The sequence below is a fragment of the Glossina fuscipes genome, unplaced genomic scaffold, assembly GCF_014805625.2.
Source record: "Glossina fuscipes isolate IAEA_lab_2018 unplaced genomic scaffold, Yale_Gfus_2 222, whole genome shotgun sequence".
NCBI lineage: Eukaryota > Metazoa > Arthropoda > Insecta > Diptera > Glossinidae > Glossina > Glossina fuscipes.
This window is the reverse complement of record NW_023998565.1, coordinates 1,745,380-1,769,599: the sequence shown is the minus strand read 5'-3', so window position 1 is coordinate 1,769,599 and position 24,220 is coordinate 1,745,380. Positions and strand designations below refer to the sequence as shown.

Below are 24,220 nucleotides of genomic sequence, written 5' to 3'. Positions count from 1 at the left end.
TTTTGTAAATGTAAATGAGAAAACAAGGCGTTCTTTAAATTAAACCTTGAAAGCGTTCTACTTGACGTACATAATTTTTAGCAGCTCCGCCCATTTCGTGTTGTTGTTGTTGTTATTCTAGATTTTATTTACAATCCGTTTTCATTCTAGCAATTCTGGAGATACGATTGTCTTGCGATTGACTTAACGGCAGCTTGTTAGCGTGCAATGATAGGTGTGGGCAACCAACACTCATTAAGAGCCACGATAGGAATTGTTTTGTACTCTACATTCTATATAGTTAGGCATATACCACATGTGCAAGTAGTTGTATTCGCAGTTTGCACTATGCAACGGTTAATTTTAATCCATTTTTTGGTTGGATATTCCTGTGCGCACAATCCGCTGGAAAATTGCATCTAGTGATTGTATATGATTTATATTTCCTTAAGCATACTATTGGAATATTTATCTCCATATTCCCACGTAAATACCTTAAGAAATTACTTTTGCATATATATTAAAATAGTTAATTATCGTCCCTTCATTATATTATCCGTTCACCTGGAACTTTGATTTATCGCCAGGCCAGATTCGAGGTTTGCGCCTTCCAGTTTAATATGTGGGAAAATAATTTTTCATTTCCTATTTTGCTAGGATGCAGCCAACCATTGAGTGCAATATAGACATATATACTACCCTGAAAGTGATTATTATAATGGTCGTAACGAAAAATATATTTCACTGTTCGTTGTTTGCTATTCGTTGTGTTAGTCGACACAGGTAAAATGATTGTATATAGTATTAAATATAGTGGTAAGAGCATCTACAAACACTGGTGTAACTCTAACTAACGGTTTACACGTACGGTTCGTTTAGATTTATACATTTCCCTTTATAGTAATATTAAATCAAATTTTAGTTAACGCAAACGCTTGTGTGTGTGTTTATATGCAATTTAGTTATGACCTCGATCAAGACGAAGAAGACATCACTTGAATTGCCCCAAACTTAACATTTTCAAAGAAACTCTTGTGCGACATGATTATGTTCCTTGGATTTAAAGCTACAAGCTGCACGGTTTCCGACGCGCTACAAATCTGATAAAAAACATTCACGTCCAGGATCTTAAGGTAGGCTTCCAAAGTGCATTAGATTTTTTCAGATTTAAATATTTCGTAACATAACTCTATGCACGCTTATAGAAATCTTCACATTCTGCTTATGTAGAATATCAAAGCACGCTTAACTCAAAGGAGTAATATAATATTAATATAATATTTGTTTGATTACGCAATTTTTATTTTGCATTTTATTAATGATGTGCTCCTTTAGAAACGTGAAATAAAAACACGTTATAACAATAGTTAAGACTCATATCTCTAACGCACAACACCTATTATAACGGTATATTAAGTTTATGCGGGTGTGTTGCAACATTCAGATACACAGAATAGAAATGGACATAACCTTCATTGCATCAGTTGACTCACACATATTGCCTGAACACCCGCTCCTATGAGATCTGTCCATATCTTCTTCTTCGAATCACGTCGTAGCACAATGTCTAAGGACTTAATTTTAAAAAGTCGCCATGTAAAACAATTTTATATTTTGAATATAGCATTTTGCCGCACTAAACGACTGGTCGAAATATTGATGAACTTGAGCTATTTTCTAGCCATAAGCAAACACGAAATAAATAAATAACCGTAAAACGGCACCAAGGTCTAATTTGTGGTATTTTATGATAAAGGTTGGTACAAAATAAAATTTTGACCAAGTGAAAAGACTACTTACGCCTATCAAACTTAAAGTCGATATCTTCACTTTCGTGACCAGAAATGCGTCAACGATACACACCCGGACACACAGACACACAAACAAACAGACATGGCTTAATCGATTCAGAATTTCATACTCAAGATCAAGAATATAAATACTTTATAAGGTCTCTGAAACTTCTTTCTGGGTGTTGTAAACATTACGGCAACATGAGTATACGTCAATCTTTCAGTGGTGGGTATAATAAAAAGGTACATCTTACTTGAGGTTGTAAAAAATTAAAATAAAAATTTATTGTTACCATTTAGCATAGTGATTGTGAATGACGGCCATTTACAATATACAAAGTCTGCTATAAAGAATTTTAACGAATTTAGGCAACTGCAAATTTGTGATCTTTTGAAGGATCCTTAAACATATTACAAAAACCTAATTTCATTACTGTAAGTCAAGGACTTATCATTCTGAATGTGCAATCTCAAATACATACGTGGAACATTATATTAATTGTAGGAGGGTTGGTCTCCCTCCACTTCATAACTTTTTTTTCTGATGAGTTTCAGCGTCCTCAAAAATATATTATATAGGTGGGGAAAGTATATATTTTATGTATATGGGGAGAGTATACTTGAGGCGATTTAGGTGATGACAAAGTATGGATATAGTAATAAAATTAGATTTTTCGAATAAGTTTCAGCATTTTTGACGACTTATCAAAAATCTATAATTGCGTAATGTCTCTGAAAATTGTTATAACACGATTTGGACATTACGCTCTTACAGTGTTTGTACTGTAATTTTGCAGGAGATTTCGTAGCAATAACTTAGGTTTTTGTTTTTGTGATTTTAAAGGCTTTAATTAAAGGCTTAGTTTGTGTTATATGTCCTTGCTTTTTAATATTTTTTAATATTATTACTTATTTAATTTGTTTTTTCTTTTTCTCACGATAAACTGTAACTTAGTACACAGATTTTTAGCAGAGACACAACCCTTGAAATATATGGACTATCTTCGTGGGCCATCTTCGCTTCGATAAAAAATTATATTAGTCGAAATGGTGTGAGCTCCTCAACAATTACTTGTTTTGTTGTAGCATTAAATACAAGATTTGCCTTTATAGAAAAAGCAATTCTTAAACCCATTCTAATACCCCAAAAAGAGAACGTACTTCAGAGTAAAACTAAATTTTTATTCACTAAACATAATCAAAAATTTCACAATAAAAATATATATATGTACACACTTATTAAGAGGTCGCAGCGTGCTTTGGTATGTCGTAATACAACTATAAAAAATGTTGAGTATCGTGGCTCCTAAGAAGTGAATATAATAAATAAAACGTAAAAAGAAATGAATAAGCGAATAAATATATACATATAATCATGATCTTAAACAGGTTTTCGGTAATGGTGAGTCAATCAGGAGATCGAGGTCGTTTTTACCAGAGTTTTTACACATCTATCGAATTTTAGTTTATATGAACATATGTTATTTTTATTCGCCACTGAACAAACAAGGGCTAAGGTCTGAGTTTTTTTTTACATTTTTGAATAAATATCTATTTCCTTAAGCAATTGCGTATTTCTGGCCAATGCAATGGGAATATTAATATACCGTTAATCTATATCTTGTGGGTATAAAAATAAACAAACAGAACCCACATGTAAAACCAAATGGAGCGTAAACGATATAATTCGATTGTGTTCAATTTAATTTTTACAAGCTTCAATTGAGACACAAAGTCGCATGAGCACACATAAGCACACACACATGTGCATCATATATCGCTAGACTAGCTCACGTATTTTCTGTGATTTCTTTTTATGTGGCGTCTCGCCCCTTGCTGGCAGAGACGAAGCATTATCGCAGCAAATGTATGAAATTTCTTAAAGCTATTGCGTTAGGAAATAATCGGCAAAATTGAAGATTTTGTGTTGATAAATGGCAAATACCATGGGTTGGGGCGAGGAAGAGGAAAGATGAAAGTAGAGGAAAAATAAAATAGGCGTATGTGTAGATTAAACTGCCAACTCTGAACTATTTTCTCCAAATTGTATAAACCTTATCGTGAGATCTCCCCGCATACGACTTGCCGCACAGGTTTGCTTTGCCGATGCGTTTTTCCTCCAGACATATGAGTGCGGGTAATAAGTACGAACCCCCTCTCATATATATGGCAGTTACTCAATCGATTCAGTATCTTTCAATTTCGATGTGTCGAATCGATTTTCCATTGATTTCTTTTATTTTGCTTTTCCTCGTCGTTTTACTGATTTTGTTTTTAAGCTAGAAACACTATAGTTTTTGTTTGTTTCCGTTCTCCCTCGTATGAAAATTTCAAAATGTTCTCCTCTGATTGTGTCTATGATATGTTAGTAGTTGAATACGTAAAGTGCTGCACATATATGGGTACATACGTTCACATACTTATGTTTCCTTCTGTATTTTTTCGCGAACTCGTCAATCGTACGCATGTTTTTCACGAACGCGCACTAACAATTTCAAGGACGCCGTTGTACTTATTATTACTTCAATCCATGGATCTCCTATATTATACAAATATGAGGAAAGACTAACTGCCCTGCTTATATCCCGGCAATCAATTTTATTATGACTTAGTTGTGTTTTATTGTACGTTAATGTTAGTGTTGTTCTCGGATTAGATAAGCTGAAGAAATTTATTGGAACAAATTTCCGGTGGGCCTAAATTCTTTCATGCTGTTGATATTTCTAGAACAAGTTCATTTTGAAATTGAAAATACCGTGGAGAGAGGAAATATAAAGTTGCGCGATTAGCGGTATTTAAACATGTTTTTACCGTAAAATGCCGCCGATGAGGAACTCCAAGTTGAAAAATCGGGTGATATATCGAAGAAGTGTCTTTGTTTTTTTTTCGTATATCGTCATATGGCCTATGGCATGCAATAGATTATTATGAATTTAATTAGAAGTAGACGGTCCGAGAGTATAGCTGTATCGACAGTATCGATAAGTACGATGTATTTATATAATTGTAGCTCTATGTTACCCAAGCTAAGGCCGTATGCATTCCTTCAATCAGAGAGAGCGTCGGGATGCCTTTGATTGTGGCAAAATCACCTCGCTTCCTCTACAAAAGTGAATTTCATACGTAAACAATTAAATAAATAAATTGTTAAAAGATATTCATCTCTTGATTATTTTGAAGACATGATTGCCTTACAGTTTCAGCTTCGAACTATTTTATTCACCGAATAAGGTGTGTAAAGTTACAAGTTTTCGTCTTAATTTGTTAGAAAGGAGGGACAAGAGTAAGTCGACTGCGATCGACGTAACTTCTAAAATTTTGTGTAATTTTGACATTCCCGTGCATTTACTTAAGAGTTCTGAGAGGATTTGCTTTAATGTTTTTAAGAGGGAATTTGACCAGAGAAATAATGACTAATGAAGCAATCACTCTTTTTGCCGACAATAGCTAATATACTAAGACAGTTAAGTTCTTGCTGAACTATTTCCTAATACAATGGTACCCACATTTTATAGTTGCTCTGAAGCTCAACTTTTTACGCAAATTGTGTATGCATTCTAACAAAATAGTTAATTATTTACTTGAACGTAATATGAATTAATTGCCTTACGGTCAATTTTTCTTAAATCGATAATGCTAATTGTCCCCCTTCTAAGACTATTATGTATGTAAATATGAGCTGGAAAGCAAAGTTTGGGTCGTTTGCGTGTAATCTTAGCGCTTGATATTATTTATGTTTATTTGGCCTCTCTCAAAATCTTTACACACATATTGTCGGTTTTGTACGTTTTCGTCTTACTTTCAAGAGCATTAATGTCTCATTTTAATTTTTATGTCTGCGATTGTGGTTTATCGTATAAACAATTCAATGGAATGTAAGATTAGAAATGATATTCTGCTTATGATTTCAGTTTAACAATTTCTATAATTTTTACGCTCGTTTTTCGGGTTTGGGTGTACATTGTCAATAATATCGATATGTGTGCATGTGCAAGAACTTGTCCATAATAACAATTGTGTCCGTTGTAATTGAAATCTAGTTTTCATATAAGTGGTTGAGTTTTTATTTCTTGTTTCTCATTTTCTGATGTTTTTTTTGTTTTTACATAAATAAGCGTTAAGTTTAATCTAAAGAAGAAAATGGTTGTATTTAGCTTTAGTCGAATTTTTTTATACACCCTATATCCATACGCATGTAATATACAAAACCTTTTCTAACCAGAAATATCCATTCGCTCGGGATATTTATTTATTTTTTTGCTTGCTTATTTATTTACTTAACAGCTTACTCACTTTAATTATTCAAAATTTCACTTACTAAAAATGCGATATATCTAAATAACAATAAAAAAAAGTTATTGTAAGTAGTGAAATAATATTAACAAATTCAGTTCTTTAAAAGAATGGGTTTTTAACGAACGAAACAGCAGTGAGAAACGTCATTCACTATCTTCTCATAAGATTTTATACTTAGCCGTGCTTATAGTTACCTAAAGAAACTTTCTACCGGATACTATTTAATCAAACTTTATAAAAGTTAGCAACACTTCTTAAGAAATTGTGCAAACATCAGGCAGTGTTAACGCGTATAAGATAAAACGATGATGCAACGTCTCCTTAAAAAATTTACAAATATTCGTTTTTTTTCCCCTATAAAACTGTAAATTCGCCCCACATTACGGTCAGTCTGTCTTACACGAGTCACCTAGATTTTAAAAGTAATTCACATTTTAAAAGTAAGCCATCAGCTTAGTTTCCATATATAAAATAACATTTTTTAACAATTAGGCTTAAGACACTACACGACAGCAATTTTGACGACGAGTCGAATGAGTTTGATGAAAGCCTGCCAAGCACATCATGCATCATTAATTCAATTTTGATAACGCCTTCGAAAAGTTCCTAAGCACGAATTTTTCGACAGGGTTGGGCATCATTGGAAATAATTCTCTTACTGCTTCAACTATTTATTTTGCAAATCTGTAAAGTGAATTGGGTTATATTGGGTTCATTGTTGAAAGATCAAGGAAAAAATTCGTGGCATTTTTCCATATATGCTTTTCTACAATTTTATTAAAGCAAATCATTTGCAATTTTTTTGGAAAAACCGTTATGCCCTTACTGTGCAATTTCCTTTAGGTTTTTGGGCAAAAAAACTGAATCATGTAATTTTAAAATCGTCTTTTGAAAACAGCTTCGCATTACTAACGGAGTATAGCAAAGAAGAAGAAGAACAAGTCGTAAGCGGAAGGAACAATGTCAGGATTGCACGGAAAATTCCCAACGCAGTTGTCTCAAATTTTGTCGCAATATTAAAGAAGTGTATTGTCATGGCGCTTTCGTTATCTCTCAATTCTGGATAAATTAACGTCAATTGCACACTTCAATCGCATTAGCTGCTGATAGTAGAGAGTGAAATAAATCATCTGGCGTGACTGCGCAATTCATGATGCATGACTTCCTTCCATCACATCAAAGACAAAGAATTGCAAAGCAATACGCAGATGAAAATTGGATGCATGAAATTGTTTCGATTTTGATCCAGTGGTCCACATGCTACGAGCATCTTTTTATATCCAAGTTTCTGCAAGTTTTACAACAATGTTTAGTTCTGCGTCGATGTCACAAGATTAAATACGTTGCCCTTCATCGCCCAGAGCTTATCACATCTTTAACATCGAAAGTTGCTAAACGAAAGCGAACCGCTTGCATATTGCTTAACTTGTTAAAGCATCTGTATTGTAAATGTAATGAATTTTTTAATAAGACTGTAAATCTTTATCTCTTGTATCGAAGTAATGTCGAAGTAAAATCTAACAACTTTTTCAAAATTCTGTCATCACAAGAAAATTGCATTGCGGAGACAAAAAAGACTAATATGTTTTGTTTAATTATTTATGGATGTCACCTTCCACTTCCGCTGTAGTGTGATCTGGTGGGGTAATAAGGATCAGAGCGTTATTTATTAGGAATAACCCGATTAACTGTTTCCATGCGTCAATATAACATACGTCTACAATTTACACAGAAGATAGGCTCCTTAGAAAACTGTGTAAGTCAATATAATAGATTGTTATATATAAAAACCTGTAAATCGGTGCACAAGTTTTACATTCATGCCGCACATCGCAATAAATGGCTTAAAAACGTTCGTGTGATTCCGCCTACTTCATAATTATATATGTGTGCGTGTGTATGTAAATGTATTTGCTCTTAAAATAATTAGCGGCATAATCAGGACATAATAAGAAGTAGAAAACCCAAAAGGAGAGTTAAGTCTTTAAAATTCACTTTCGAACAAAGAATATGGATCGTCGATATGAAGATCGTTAGGTAGCAAAGTAAAACAAAATTAATCGTTTATTGGCCACAAATCGTACGTCTTTGAGATTTTAATGCTTCTGCAAGCTGATGCACTTGTTATAGATGAATTTTCAATTACCCTCAAATACCTTATTATCCAATACCAACAAATTTTTATTCCTTCTATTTAATTAATCGGTTTTTGAAATTTTCAAAGAAACCCTGAAGTTCACTAGGCTATAATAGTTGAAATGGCAGCTCCGCAATATTTGAAAACTAACGCTTGAAATTCAAATTGGAGAACGAAAAACCTTAAAGAAAGAGCTGCTAAATATAATTAAAATATTATGTTAGCATCATGGCATTTGTATCACTTTTTCGATAACACATACCCGCAAACAAAAAATGCGTATTAGAATATGTCGACAAAGAAAAGATTCTCTTGGTTGTTATTGTTTATGCCTAAGAAAAACATTGTTGAGAGAATACATGCCTATATACCGAAACATTCCTACATTTAAGGGCAGTAAGGAAAAAAACAACAAACTTTTTTTGTCACACAGAAGCGTAAACACATAAAATACTCGTATCTTGAGATCATAAATTACAGCATATGTTTCCTAAATCATAGTTTAACTGATTTCGGTGACACAATACCAACAAATTGTGCTGCTGTTTGTCTAAAGAACTCTCGCTTTCTTTTTGTCTTTTTGTTGACAAGTCTGCTAGAAAGTTGACCCTTATTTACAAACTAACTTCCGTATTAAGTTTTATAAGTGATTTCTGGTTGAGGCAAAGGCGCGGCAAAAGGAGAGAATGACTCCAGAGGAAATCCATAAATATTTTTGCAATAAATATTTTAATCTTGTCTTTCTAATCGCCAAATGGCGTTTTTTATTATGTTCGACATTTTACCGAAAGGCAATCAGAATCAATTTTTATTGTCATGACCAATAATAAGATGTGTGTACGAGTTTTTTTTTTTCTCTATTTTCTTTTGCTCAACTGACCTTTTTCGTTGTTACAACGACACTGAAGGCCATTATGTGGTAGCGTACATTTGGTTGTTGTCCACAAACGTATATATTAAAAACGATCTGCTTTGGCAAGCGCTTCCGTTATGAACGAACACCACCGGTCAATAGGTAGAATAACTACGTAGAGTACGTACGAGATACGCACAGATGCAAAAGAGGAAGATTACGGCAATTCAATAAAAAAATTTGTAACGGTCTAAAAAACTTTGTCTTGTTTCATCGTCGTTTTCTTTATTTTCCTTTTTTCATATGTATATATACATATATATCCATATATAAATGTATTGTATTTAGCCGCAGCACGAAATAACACAAATTGAACATATTGGGACTTTCCAAAAATTTATAATATTAGACAGATTCGACCGCCACGCGTGCTTTCTCACTTATTCCGGATTGGCGTTCGTCTATGCTTGTTAACATATGTGCATGCGAGTGTACACACATATTTTGCATAATGTGATAGTTATTTACGAGTTGTTGTTATGGTGTTGGCATCTCAAGTAATACCTTGGGAGTGCATTTAATATGTTGTTATCCAACGCATTCAATTATTGTAATTTAGTTTAAATAATAAACAATTGTGAAATAGTGCGGCAAAATTATATTTAGCTTAAAGCAAATTTTGAATTTTCTACAATTGTATATGCAAAAGAAATCATCAATTCAAGACGCACAGATCTACATATCGTAACAATAACTTTTGTAAATTTATATAAAAAACAAGCAAAATAATACTCAGTCTTGAACGAATATTTTACGCGCATCACTGTGATCCTAGAAAAAATTAAAAGAACTACATTTTCAAATTCTACAATATTGGGTTGACGCGCAAATTTATACGTTGTATGCGTTGTACTTTGTGAGTAACGAGCAAAAAACGGGGGAAGCAAAGGCGCTCACAGTTTTCGTTACATAGAAGTTGGGGCATCTTCCAATTCTCTTATAAGTTTGTAGAGGACAACTTGCTTTCTGCGAACGCGAGAATTTCCCTCAGAGACACCCAGACGAACAGATGAGTAGATAAATACGTAGTTGCATTTCTGAAGCCTGCGTCAAAAAGTTTTGAAAAAAAAAATTAAATTTTGATATATTACAAGAGTCGGTACGTGCGGCCAATTTTTCCATTTTTGTAGAGGTACTACGACATTGCCCATACGATATAAATTTAAATTTTTGCAAATTAATCTGTTTATCTTCAAAGATGAGTATAACAAAAAATTTTATTGATTTTCGTGTCTTTATACATGGCGTTTATTATGAAGTGGGACAGATCGATTTCTTGCAAAAAAGTAATATCACGATAATAACAGATAAATCGTGACATGATGTTTTTCTCTATAAACAATTTATAGTCAAACAATTGCAAATTCAGTGCAAATATAGCGGATACAATTCGCAGTTAATATTGCGCCACGGTAAGCGTACGTGAAGGAAGTACCTTGAAACTGTACATGGAACAGCGAAACCAAGCTCATTTAATAGAAACGAAGACTCTACTTCGGCATTAAAAAGTGTAGCCACTAAACTCACAACAAGGACCAAATAAAAATCATATGTGCTTTGTTTGTTGTAAATAAAAAGAGACTACTGCAGCTGAAATATTACCTTTTTAATTGACGACTACGATAATTCATTAATTTTGAAAGTGGGGCAAGTCGATTTAAAAATAAAACAACTTTATCTTCTTTAGTCTGCACTACAAACATTATTCGATAATAAACACGCATTATCTAACACCACAAAATACAAGACAATGCCTGTTACTGTTTAGCAATATTTTTAAATCTATTAAAATGCAAACCCTTAAAATCTCGGAATAACTAAAATGGACTTGTCCGATTTTCCAAACAACCGTCCCATACATGAAAGTGCAAGTTATTAGAAAAGTAAAAGTAATGAACTTTTTTAAATTTTTTTAAACAGAAAATTAAATCCTTGCATTTCTTGCGAAACAATCATTGCTTTTCTTGTTCTCTCTTATTATAGCGCTGCAGTTCAGAATTTGGCGTCAGTAATAACGAAGCGAAAATTTTGTAGACGTATAGTTCAAAATCTACTGAATCTTATAGGCTCCAACTGTGCAGTAAGCTTAAATATCATGATTTTTGAAAAAACCATTTTATATCAAATGCGCCTTCTGAACATGTGCTGCAATGTCGCAGAAAAACTTTTAAATTCTTTGTCATCACCAATTGCTTTTTATACTTGTTAAGAAATGACTAATAATCGACCAATACCTATAATACGTTCATCGATCTTGAATATCTACTAAATAATTTAAGAAAACGAAAAAAGCCAAAAAAAATATCAAATCATACTTCCTCACATTTACATTAGTATGTTCGAAAGATAACGTGAATTCGTTTATAACCCTAAAAATCCTTATTTATTTCCATATCAATTTCATCGCCTTCATAATACTCAAAAAATTGTTATCAATTTGGCCTGGCGAAAAGAACTCATAGTGCCGAACACCACGATGGTCGAAGAAAACAGTTAACATAACTCAAAAAAAAAAAAAAACATTTTTGGCATTAAAAAGTTACGAAGTAGAGGTAATCGATAGCACAAGCACGTTCTACCATTAGAAAATAAAGCGCAAAAGTGGAAGACGTTTACCATACTAATTATATTGAATGATTATAAATCAGTCAGAATTCATCCTATCTACACTAGGATTGTTACGCCGGAATTCATTAAGTGAGGTTTCCCAGGCGTCCTCACGTTTGCCATGACGATCAATCATTATTTCTACACTTATTTTCCAGAACATTAGCTATAAGTTTTGCTGTTGACTTACGTGATACAAATTTTTATCAACGCGACTTGACCTTTGTTTTAGACGCAGTAATGCAACAAATACCGTAGACATACCTACCATACATACCATAGACGACAAAAGTCTTATTAGATGTCTTGGCGTTTGTGGGAGAAACTAATGTTAGCGACGATATTGGAATACGCAGTAAAGCCTACAGAGTCTGAAAATGCTGCGCAAATAATGAAAATTTTTGGTAAACACTGCAATAAAGTCAAGCCCTTGTACGTACTACGAAAACCATATCTTATGCTGTGGAACTAGGTGATAACCTTCCAACTAGAGGCTACAAGAAATTCCTGTTATAAAAAATCTGCCCACCTGCAAAATTAACGTGAAAGATATATTAAATAAATATTTTTTAAAGTAAAACATCAAATACCGCAAAGACAATAAAACCACTATCCCTGAACACTTCCTCCACATAAGAACTTTACTGACCTTAGCTAAAGCATTTGAATGGTTAAACTTAAAACTAAACAAAGTGTCAACGATCAAGCTATAGATTTGGATCATTACACCGCTTTATTAAGAGTCCTCGAGGGTACTCGCCAAGCGTATGGTAGAGAAGGATTTGCAAATTGGACCATGATTAATTTTTCTCAAGCATTTGGAACTGTTGACCATTAGCCGTTTTTAAAGAAACTTAAGTTTTACTTTGGGTCCAAGCCCTCTGCAATCAAGTTAATGGAGCCATAGCTTGAAAATAGGTATTAATATGTGAAGATTAATAACTTCTTGTCGACTTTCTGAAAAAAACTGTTGAGTACTTCCAAATTGACTTGCATTTTTTAGTGCATTTATTAGGATGTTGACAACCTCGTGTTGCAATGCGAAAATTCACTTTTATACTGATGATGCCCAAACACGTTTGTCATGCCCGTTGGGGCTTTTCGGAAGATTATATTGGACGAAAAAGTTATGATCTACGCAAAATTGCCTATTGTTCACATGAAAATAATCTATAGTTAAGAGTATCGCACTTAATTTTAGATAGTAATAGCAAATACTCAAGTTGAATTTGTTTGTTTGTTGTTTGTAATCTCAAGCTGAATTCTAGAGTAAATGTATGCGTTTAATGAAAATGTGATTACATCAAATACAGCGGAGTCAGGGTACATAATGTTTTTAGAAAGCTACAACTGTTACCTTTCGATGTGTGTGTAGTGAGCATAAGTTCAAACAACTTAAATGTTTTAGTGTCCCTCACGTATCTCATAGCGATAACGTATATCCTGAAGCTAATACTGATTACTCTTCCAATAATAAGTTTCGACCAGCCGTACGGATATGGCAATACGGGAATATGATCATTAAGAATTTTCAAACTGGATTTGAATTGAATGTACGAATCTGATCATCATTAATGAGATTATTTATATGCACATGCGCAAGTATCTGTATAACCCTTTGATGTTTGTTAGATCCTATGAGTCTTTTTTTCCGAAAAGATAGATATTCCACATATTCAAAAGTGTTCGTTACGAAATGTATAAAGTTATGGAGTAATCTACGTAATTATCAATTATAAATGGGTTTTGTTTTAATCGGGAAACAATTGGTCTTTTCGCTCCTAATCAATATAAGTATTACTCGAAATCTACCATTTTATATACCCATATTTTAAGTTTTAAGCTAATGCATTTGTTACGTATTCCTAAGAAGCGATGTTGGTTTTAAATCTAATATAAGTATTATATATGGGAGAACGTCGACGCGAATTTTGGCCCGCAACAAAAAGGACCTTTTTTTTTCTTTTTTTGCTCATCACAATTTTTCCCGATTTCCAAAACGGACCTTTTTGTTGCGGGCCAAAATTCGCGTTGACTACTCATATAATAATATATATTTATTAGTTCTTATTACTTCACTAATTTATTTCTGTAAACTAAATTAAATAAGAAGTGTTACCTTTGAAAGCTTTGTAATGGTTGATCTGCTTTGCGAAGATATAAACGGTTTAATAGAAGACGAAAAACTTTGAGTAATAATGTGCTTAGAGATGTCTTATAGTTATCTGCCAGATGTCTATTGTAATTTTTGTAGGATAGAAAGAGAAGAAGGAAATTGGTTTTCTAACGTAACGGAAACAGCAATTTTCAGAGATAGGTTCAAGATTCTTGCTATTAACACCTCAGAGTTCAGCAGCACAATATCGAGAGCACATGGCGGAATTTCCTTAGAATCTGCTAAACAGCTGTGTTTTAATAATCTTAAAACTTCAAATCTTCAATCTTTTGATATAGCGTTTGTATCGAAGCAGAAAGTGCAAAATAGGAACCAAACGGGATGGCAGAGAGATACTACAAGCTACACCGCGTTATGTCTTCGTTTTCGAATTATTTTTTTGTAAACACGAACCGGTCTATTTAGTCACTTTACACAATGATATTAATGTCTTATAAGTTGAAAAGATCTGAGTATTTTGTAGATTCCAAATCAAGTGAATTTTTACATAGGATAATAAATATTTCGATAAAATGGTTACAATAAACAGAAGCTAAATTTTGCTGATGCCAACGATTTACTTATGCACCTGCTTTCAACCAAAAATAACAATTTGGTTTGACTTATTCACAGAAAATTGGAATTTAAAATAAGCCTCAGATGAGATTTCTAATTACTTTGGAAAAGTGTGGTGTGAATACTCCTCTGACAGCAACTTCTCCAATGCTTTCATCGAAAATAAAAGGACTCCAATACCTCTTTCAAATAATATCGATAGATGTGCCATGTTCCTGGAAAATTGCGTATCTACCTCAGAACTTGGAAGTTGTCCCTCCAATTTGAAGGGGAAGACACCTGGTCTAGACCGCAGCTCATACCAAATGATCAGTGCTATGCCTAAGTCTAGTAAAAAGAAATTACTGGACCTATATAATACGGTATTTATGACTGGCCATATACCCTACATGTGGAAACTGGCAACAGTTGTTCCAATTCCAAAATCAAAAATGTCTCCTTCGCATCAGATTATCGCCCAATTTCTCTTTTATCTTGCCTCTCTAAGGTATTAGAGAAGATTATGGCATCTAGATTATCTTGGTTTCTTGAGTCCAAGAACCTGATAACAAAGCAACAAGTTGGTTTCAAGCGGGGTAGAGGGTGCATCGACGCTCTGTTACATATTGATTATTTCACAAGCAAAGCAATTTCCGAACGAAATCACGTAACAATTCTCTCAATTGATTTCGAAAAAGCATTTGACAGAGTTGGTCTTCTTGTTATCTTAAGACTCTTGAAATCATGGAATGTCGGACCCAAATTCTTCAACTACATCAAATCATTCATGTCGCATCGGCGGTTCAAAGTTAGAATCAACAATCATCTTTCCGATTTCTTTCCGCTAAAGAATGGCATTCCGCAAGGATCTCCTCTCTCTGTCACGCTTTTCCAGATCGCTTTCAACGAAATTAGCAAAATTCTTTGACGTGTACCAAGAGTGGAACATTGCCTCTACGCGGACCATGTATACATTTTTACAAAAGAAAAAGACAACACGAAAGCAATCAACATCCTCGAATCTATTGCATGTGAGATCTCCACATGGGCAAACTCGTCAGGAGTTAAAATTTCTATACAAAAATCAAAAAAAATGCACATTTGTCGAAAACAAATGTGCGATGCAGGAAACCTACTGATGCATATTAACGACTTACCAGTACTAAATGTGCAGACGCTCCATGTTCTCGGGCTCACGTTTTCCAACAATTATCGTTGGAAAGCACACTGTCTTCGGTTAAAAAACTCCCTTTTAACAAGGGTAAATTTCATACAGCACGTTGCTTGGAGAAGCCATGCACATATTAACACTATTGCTTATCTTACCAAAATGCTTGTGTTAAGCAAGATTGACTATGCTTTGATAATTTATGGCAATAGTTGCAAATCTAATATCAACATCCTTAAACCGGTCTATCACCAAGCCGTCAGAGCAAGTTGTTATGCTTTTCGGACGACGCCCATAAATAATATTATAATTGAAACTGGTCTCCCAACTTTAGAAAATAGACTGTATGAGTTAAAGGCTAACTGGATTTTGAAAGACTGCTCTTTTGACATCTCACTGTCTATGCACAAGAAAGAAGATACTCCAAATTACGTCTTCAGGAATCTAATAGTTGAAAAAACACAAGTATTGGACAGTACTGGTTAGAATCTTTTGTACACAGACGGCTCAAAATCTCCTGGTCTGCCTCCTGCTTGTGCGGTGGTAGATGCTACAGGACGGGTTCTTCTCAACCACATATTTCACGAAAGTACTTCAACTTTCACAACGGAAGCCAGAGCTATCCATCACGCTACCAACCTTGCCCATAAAAACAAACTCAAAACCGTTATTGTTACCGACAGTTTGTCTGTATTACAAGCTGTCCGGAATCCTTCGACTTCGAGATGGAGCACCATCAACAAATTAAGGAATATAATTACTACACCCGACGGAAAAATTAAAATGTTATGGGTACCAAGTCAAATCGGTTTACTGGGAAATGAGCAGGCTGATCGAGCGGCAAAGTATGCTTCTGCTCCTCTAACTATGGATGATGTCATGGAAAAGTTCGATCTTCAAAGATACATTGGAAGAAAAGTTCGATCTTCAAAGATACATTGGAAGAAAAGTTAAAGAGAAAATTGCAGAAGGAAATTTACAATACCATCATCAACACTACTCTTGCATTAACCCTCAATTAACTCCACCTCTATATCCAACAAATGTTGAGAAAACCAAGATCCAAACATTCTCGAGAATTCGCCTTGGTCATACAATTGCAACTCACCAATGGATCCTGAAGAAGTCTTCTTCCCCAATCTGCAATCTGTTGTGGACAAACTCTTACTATAAAGCACATTCTCTGCGACTGCCTCAACTTTTCCTTGGCTAGAAGTATTGCATTTGGAACGATTAACCCTTTGAACATTCTACAATCAGCTTCAGAACAGAATATCAATTCTATACATTACTTTATTAATACTACTAAGCTCATTATCTAATGCACATTTTATTATTCTTTTTTATAATTAGAGCCGATAGCCTGTGTTGCTAGTGCTCAATGTCTTTTTTTAGTCTAAGAATTCATTTCATTAGTCTAAAATTAAAATAATAATAATAATAATAATAAAATAAGCCTGACCTGACAAGATAATTTTTAAAAGACAAAGACAAAATTAGCAAATTCCCGTAGTGTACTTTGAAGCATTTTTTGAATTTTAAAAATTTTGAAAAATCAAAAATTCTTCCTCAAGTTTCTTTAAATTGAACTCATTTATTGAGAATACCTTGGAACTAATCAATAAAATGCACGGTCAATTTGTAAACAAAAAGTGCGATTGAAATTATCAACGAAAAGCGAATAGCAAGCGCGAAACCTTGCGATACAAGAACGATCATTTCGATGAGAAATTTATATAGTTTTCCGGTATTTTTAAGACGGCGACATTTCACAACTAACCGGGTAAGCTAAAATCATTATTTACATACGCCGGTTTGTTTACGCAAGCGGTTTTCGCCATGGTAATCCAATACGCTTGATATTTAGTGATGTGAGCTTCTCATTTCTTTGTCTTTCCAATACATATGCGGCAAATCTGCTTGCCATTTTTGCAGGTCGTGCAACATATTTATCACTAAATTATTGGGGAGAGAAAAACATTTAATTTCGGTCAACTTCACGCAATATCAAGCGCAATATTTCCTAAATGTTATTAGGAGAATGGTCTCTGGTGCTAACCCCCTATTTTCACTTTCTCTGGGAGTACTACACGCACCATATTATCGCATATGGCGTTCTAAGGTATTAATCCAAGCACTATAACTTAAAGTGCTTCTCCAATAACGATACGTTTCTTGTATCCTATGCCTTATATGTGCAGAATTTTTCTGCCGCTAAACAGCTGGTCACAAATACTTACTAAGTAATGTGGTAGTCAGCGCACTACCACATTGCAGCGATCATATGTTGCGTCAACGCAATCGAAGCTCGTTTGGATGAACTGAAAACGTTCCTCGGATCCAAGGTAGTATTGTTTATTTCCATTCTATAATTACTGTGTGTATGGCATTTACTACATTAGTTGAATGCAACATGTTCATTTTACGTATAATATATTCTTTTTATATTTTGCCTGTATAACTCAGAAGGCAATTAAAACGTGAAATGCTTTATACTTCATACAGATATTTACGCACTAATAAAAATTTATTTCAATAATTGTTATTCACATTAACATTTTTCACTTAATCATTTTCACACCACTATGGCTCATGCGTCCGTTTATTCCTCCACTTTCAGTCTGTTACTGCGCCAATCTTTTCCGATTCAATATTAAGGGTTGCTATGCCCATAAGGTGTGACCTCTTTTGTCTTTCACATACTAATCTGTTTGACCTGTCAGAATGTCAAATTGAAGAGTTGAAAGGGAAACACTTGTTATAACATGTAATATTTTACATTACACGCCCATCAAAGTGTTATTACACAGATAAAGTTAATTAACATTAAATTTAAAGCGAAATAAAGGAGGAATGAAGCGATGGAAACTTCTTCCCGAAGCCGAAATGAGTGAAGAAATTATTAGTATATCACTTTCCTTTAACTAAATAATGGACAGAAGGTAAAATAATTAATGCTTATGACAACTGAAAACATTTTGAAAGCAGATAAATAAATAATTTGGTGAGAGCGCTTAGTTTAAGTATTCGTTTTTAATTTTCAACTTTATTTCTATTCTAAGTGCATTCCAATCAAGGAGTATTATAAAAGATTCTTTGCGCAACAATGTGCTTGCGAAAAAATGTGCTTTCTTCAGACAAGAGCTCAATAAAAATTTTAAATCGTAAGACGACGTCATCTGGACCAGGCTACATAATAACTTTAAAACGGTAGGCGTAATAAAGACTTTCAGACTTCTAAAAGTAGAGTTAGAAAATATATCAAAAGACTTCAGATAACACAGATAGGAGTTGGCAGAGCTGCTTGGTGTAGCATCAGATTGTTGAAAAAAATTAGCAATTGAAATTGCATTTTACAAAACACTTAAAATCTATGAACATGAAAAACGTTACAGCTCTACGCTTTGAATCAACTAATTTCAAGGCGTACAGACGGTCAGAATCATTTTGTAATGAGTTTCATAATGCAGGCCTTATAACACGTTTTACTTAAAACATTGAACTCAAAAGTTATTTTCTTTATTGCGAACTGTTCTTCAGTCAACAATAACAGTAGTAATTCCCTGATGCCAAGTCTAAAAACTCTGCCACTATATAAGCTTCTGGGAAACGGGACGGAAAGTTACATTAGCAGAACACAAATGCGGCTGATGTTATTTGAACAGAATGCTCCAAATTTGTTTCGGCTCTTATCCAATTCTGAATTGCGACGCTAAATAATGAAATGTACTCAACCTATCACACAAGCAAAGTCATCAATAGGTTTTTATTGAGGGAAAACGAATTGTACCTATTAATTGATTGTGAATCCATAAAACGGCCCAAAAGTCATCTCGGAATGCCGGAGCAAGCAGGTAAGAAAATAACATTCATCTGCGATCAAATCTTCTATGAACAAATTCATCATCTTTATCTAAAAAAAAACATCAAAACTAAATTTTCATACCCTATAATATTAGGCGGATGTGGCTGATTTTTTCCATTTTTATAGAATATACGTTGAAATTTTTATTGTGTACCTGTTGTAGTTTATGAATAGTGAGCAGAAAATCCATAGAGCGGAGGTGTTCTTAGTTCACGTTGTACTATGTTTCAACGGACTGGCCTTATTGTCCACTTTCCGAGGTATGTCGCAAACTACGTCAGCTTATTGTGGAGTTTATGAAGTGTCTTTCTGAAAATTGCAAACGTTTCGGCAAAATTAATATACAACACCCTTTGGTGGTGGATGTATTAATTTTGAATATCTATTTATCTCAACCTAATCTCCTCATATTTTTCAAGATCTTCATGAGCTTTGATAACTTACTTATAGCGCTAAGAGTCAAGCTTCTCAAAATAGTCACCAAAAAAAAAAGAATATGATTCACCGATATAGCGTTGTCTTACGAATGCTTGTACTATTCAAACCCTTCGAAACTTTAGGTGTCAAACAGTGAAAAAAATAACTGAGCAAACAAAAAATTCTTAGCGCAGGATTTGTAGCAGTAAATATATTACAGTATTTATAGTACGATTTGCCGGACCATACCCTATACTCAGCAGATTTTAATCTTTTGAATTCGGTCTGCACTCAAACTTCCAAAAACTTTGAAATTATAACAAGCTTGCAGCAAATGTAAACCAGTAGGAAAGTTTCCTTAAAATAAGTATATGATATAAATAAATTGCGAAACATAAAATATGTGAAGTTTAATGGAGAACATACTAAAGAACAGATACATTTTCAGCTTTTATGTAGCGCTATATTATGCTATATTATGCTTAAGGTATGAAGTTTCTGAATGATATGAAAAATTAACTCGACTACGTTACACGATTCTTGTATTATCATTAAACGACAAATATTGCTTTTATCAGTGGTTACATAAAATTAACCTCGATATTATGCCGCTTTATACTCAGATGCAGAACACATGGTTTTCCACTGTCGGTGCGTGCTTGCTATGACAATTTCCTGACGAGAGATTCGAGTAGATTATGGCTAAAGCGCCGGTTGCAAATATAACCAAGCGACAGAACAGGGAAATAGAACAAATCGGCTTTTAATGCCGCTCCCATTGCGGTAATGGGTAAGCAAAATTTATTGGAATATTTGAAAATATAATGATACTTAGAATTGTCGATTTCGGAGCGTACGCTTTTAACACTCATACATGCTTTAAAATAAAGAGTATCGTTTAAAATCTCATAAAAGGGCGTTGCGCATCCCTTTTAATAAAGATACACTTCCAATGGTTGTGTAATCATTCACAGTATGCACACTTCCTTGCATAAGTACTCACTGTATTCCTTCATACATATATTAAAGAAAATTAATTAAATATTTAACTTTTATCAGAGAAAACATTTTAACTTTTGTTATAATTTCGCAAATAAAAAGCAAATATTTGCGAATGAGAGGTACAAACAGACATACATGCATACACACAGGCATATACTTATATGTTACATGTAGCTTCTGCAAAGTTTTTGCTCTTGTAGTCGTTAAAAGATTGAAGCACTTAACATTATTAGGTGGATAGAGCAAGGATGGACAGACGTACTAACAGGAAGCCATAAAAAGGGTTAAAGGTGAATAAATATTTATTTGAGGCCAATTAAAATACAAATCGTGTTTAACGACGGATTCAACACAAAGATGAGCAGTAATATCTTTTATGCGAGGAAATCAATGCTTTGGTGAAAAACAAAGAGGATGGCGAGAAAAGAAAAGGCACAAATAGCAATGAAACTAAACGTTTCATATGCATATGCATGGTACAGTACATCAATACCCGCTGAACACAAACAAATAATGACTGGTAGATCTTCACCATTATGTTAAAACTTGCTATGTTTACCATGCGAAGAGAGCTCACTTTGGATTTAACTGACTGCTGTTAATTTGAAAAGCATGCATTTCATCACAAATAAGACACAAAATTTTTGCCGGCGGCTGCTACAAGAAAGATTTATTGGAATATTATAAAATTGCTTTTCACTGTTTTGCTATTTATTTTTATCATTATTGGACAAAAACGCAATTGCCGCCACTTTTATATTAAGAAAATGTAATAAATGTTTGCAGACTACAAAAGTAGCAACGATGATCTCCATATAGAAATGATATTTCTACTACTAATCCGACCTCAATTGCTCAAGACAATGCTGGTATTGTTTTCAAAGCCAACTCCCTTCCTGTGTCCCGTATTTTCTACACATGTACATGTGCATGTATTTAAATGTAGGCAAACAAATTTTGTTTACACAATATGACATTAAGGATTAAAAGGCAGTAAATATTCCCTCTAACGTGAATCCCGTAGACACACAACACATACAAGTGTCAAATGCCGTAAGTATGCATATGCATTCTGAATATAAAGAAAGAACTACATGGGCGTTCATTGATGTCATCATCATTACTATCACTGCACGCGTGTGTCATCATTAAAATCTGATTTTTCATTTGTCGTTCACTTGATATCTTCTGTTCTATATTCTTCCATGCCCATGCCACATGATTACTGCAAATCTTCGATACCCTTCTTCTTGTCGTACACACTTTTTACTTTCAGCCGAATACAACGCAGTGATTGACATTAAATCGTGGTTTATCACAAATAATTTGTTGTAAATCATGTATAACAAATCGATTTTTTTATGGCGTTAATTCAGTTCAGCGATCGCCAAAGTATGTTCTTTGCAAAACTTAGGAAAATGGTTGAATATTTTGATATCATATACGAAGTATAAGTTTCAAGGAGTTTAGCAGCCTTAAAACAAGCTTATTTTCATTCTTTTTTGGGAGAGAAGAAAAATTAATAATATCATAATAATCGAAAAATTAATATTAAGCAGATTTTTAAGGAGGAAAAATTACAAGACGGTAAAACCGTAGTAATTCTCGCGAAGCACGTTCGCTTTTAGCGATTTTGCTGCGCGCAATCAAGCTTGTACAAATTTGAATTTACTATAAATGTAAAAAAAAAATTAGACTTCTATGGCAAGAGGAGTGCGAGATGTCTCCAAAATAGACAATCCTCGCTAATAAATAATGTTTAAATAAGCTTATCGAAAATCGAATATACGACGATAATACGGCAACACTCAATAACGGAAAATCGAATTAGAAAAGTGTTAATACCCCGTTTCCATCAGACTATAAACATTTTTTAATTAATGGAGGCCAAAATGTAATTTCAAGCCTTTTAAAAAAGTTTAAAGAAAGTAAATCGATCCGTATCAATTACACGTTAAGAACTTCTATAAGAAGGCTAGTCATAGTATACCTTGTATCCACACGCGTTGTGTCTGTGTGGTGATTTTTGAAGTATACATACACACTTATAGTTCGCTGTTTCACTGTTGTCGCATCGTCCTTTACATATATGATGAGTACTAGTCGTTATGCTCGTTCGACAATAATTCCTATATTTTTTGCACGAATACTTCACAAGCCTGCATATAAACTGCAGTTGATAGTCGATTAACAACTTAGGTATTCCAAAATAGGTAACCAATGAACGTGTGCAGTGTGATTTTATTTTGTGTTGTTTTTTTAATCGATCATATCGGAAATAAGTAGTATCCATTCGATTCGACTTGTGCTGAATATAGATATTTCAGTTGTATATTTTCATTTACATCATGTCCTTTATATATTCTTCTAAGCATTTTTTTTACAATTCGTCACTTGAGTTGAAGAGCAAAGCCAACAAAATATCGCTTAAATATTTAAGAGTAGAATATATTAAATTTTGGTTTTCGTTTGCAGAAAGAAAAGAACAATGCATGATAGTAAGGGGAGAGATTGAATGTAATGAACTAAATTATTATTGAATGTACGCGCATCGTATAAGGTAAATGTATAAGTTAGGAACCGATATACGTTGTATATATATGTCTGAAGAAAGGTTATTTCTAAATTCCTGTAGGGCGGATCGAGCGGCAAAGTATGCTGCTTCTGCTCCTCTAATTAAGGATGATGTCATGGAAAAGTTGGATCTTCAAAGATACATTGGAAGAAAAGTTAAAGAGAAAATTACAGAAGGAAATTTACAATACCATCATCAACACTACTCTTTTATTAACCTTCAATTAACTCCACCTTTATATCCAACAAACGTTGAGAAAACCAAGATCCAAACATTCTCGAGAATTCGCCTTGGTCATACAATTGCAACTCACCAATGGATCCTGAAGAAGTCTTCTTCCCCAATCTGCTGTTGTGGACAAACTCTTACTATAAAGCACATTCTCTGCGACTGCCTCAACTTTTCCTCGGCTAGAAGTATTGCATTTGGAACGATTAACCCTTTGAACATTCTACAATCAGCTTCAGAACAGAATATCAATTCAATATATTACTTTTTTAATACTACTAAGCTCACTATCTAATATCCATTTATTTAAATTAGAGCCGATAGCCTGTGTTGCTAGTGCTCAATGTCTTTTTTTAGTCTAAGAATTCATTTCATTAGTCTAAAATTAAAATAATAATAATAATAATAAATTCCTGTAGTAAATAAAAAAGGACGGAAAAAAATTGCGTTAACTGAACTCCGAAATGTTCCCACAATGAAATCCTTGAGAAAAGCAACTTTTTTTAACGTTATGTGATTGATGGGCGCAA

General features: G+C 33.7%; 1 long non-coding RNA gene across 2 annotated transcripts; it reads left to right on the top strand.

The window, feature by feature from the left end:
* The first annotated feature begins 761 nt into the window (after window positions 1-761).
* On the top strand, window positions 762-23,561 carry LOC119642388. Of its 2 annotated transcripts, XR_005248029.1 has the most exons (5): window positions 762-843; window positions 902-1,112; window positions 20,509-20,675; window positions 23,363-23,447; window positions 23,523-23,561. It is a non-coding gene; the product is annotated as an uncharacterized LOC119642388 (long non-coding RNA). The 2 variants fall into 2 exon arrangements; XR_005248030.1 differs by lacking the exons at window positions 762-843; window positions 902-1,112 and adding an exon at window positions 18,126-19,457.
* The last annotated feature ends 659 nt before the right edge of the window (window positions 23,562-24,220 follow it).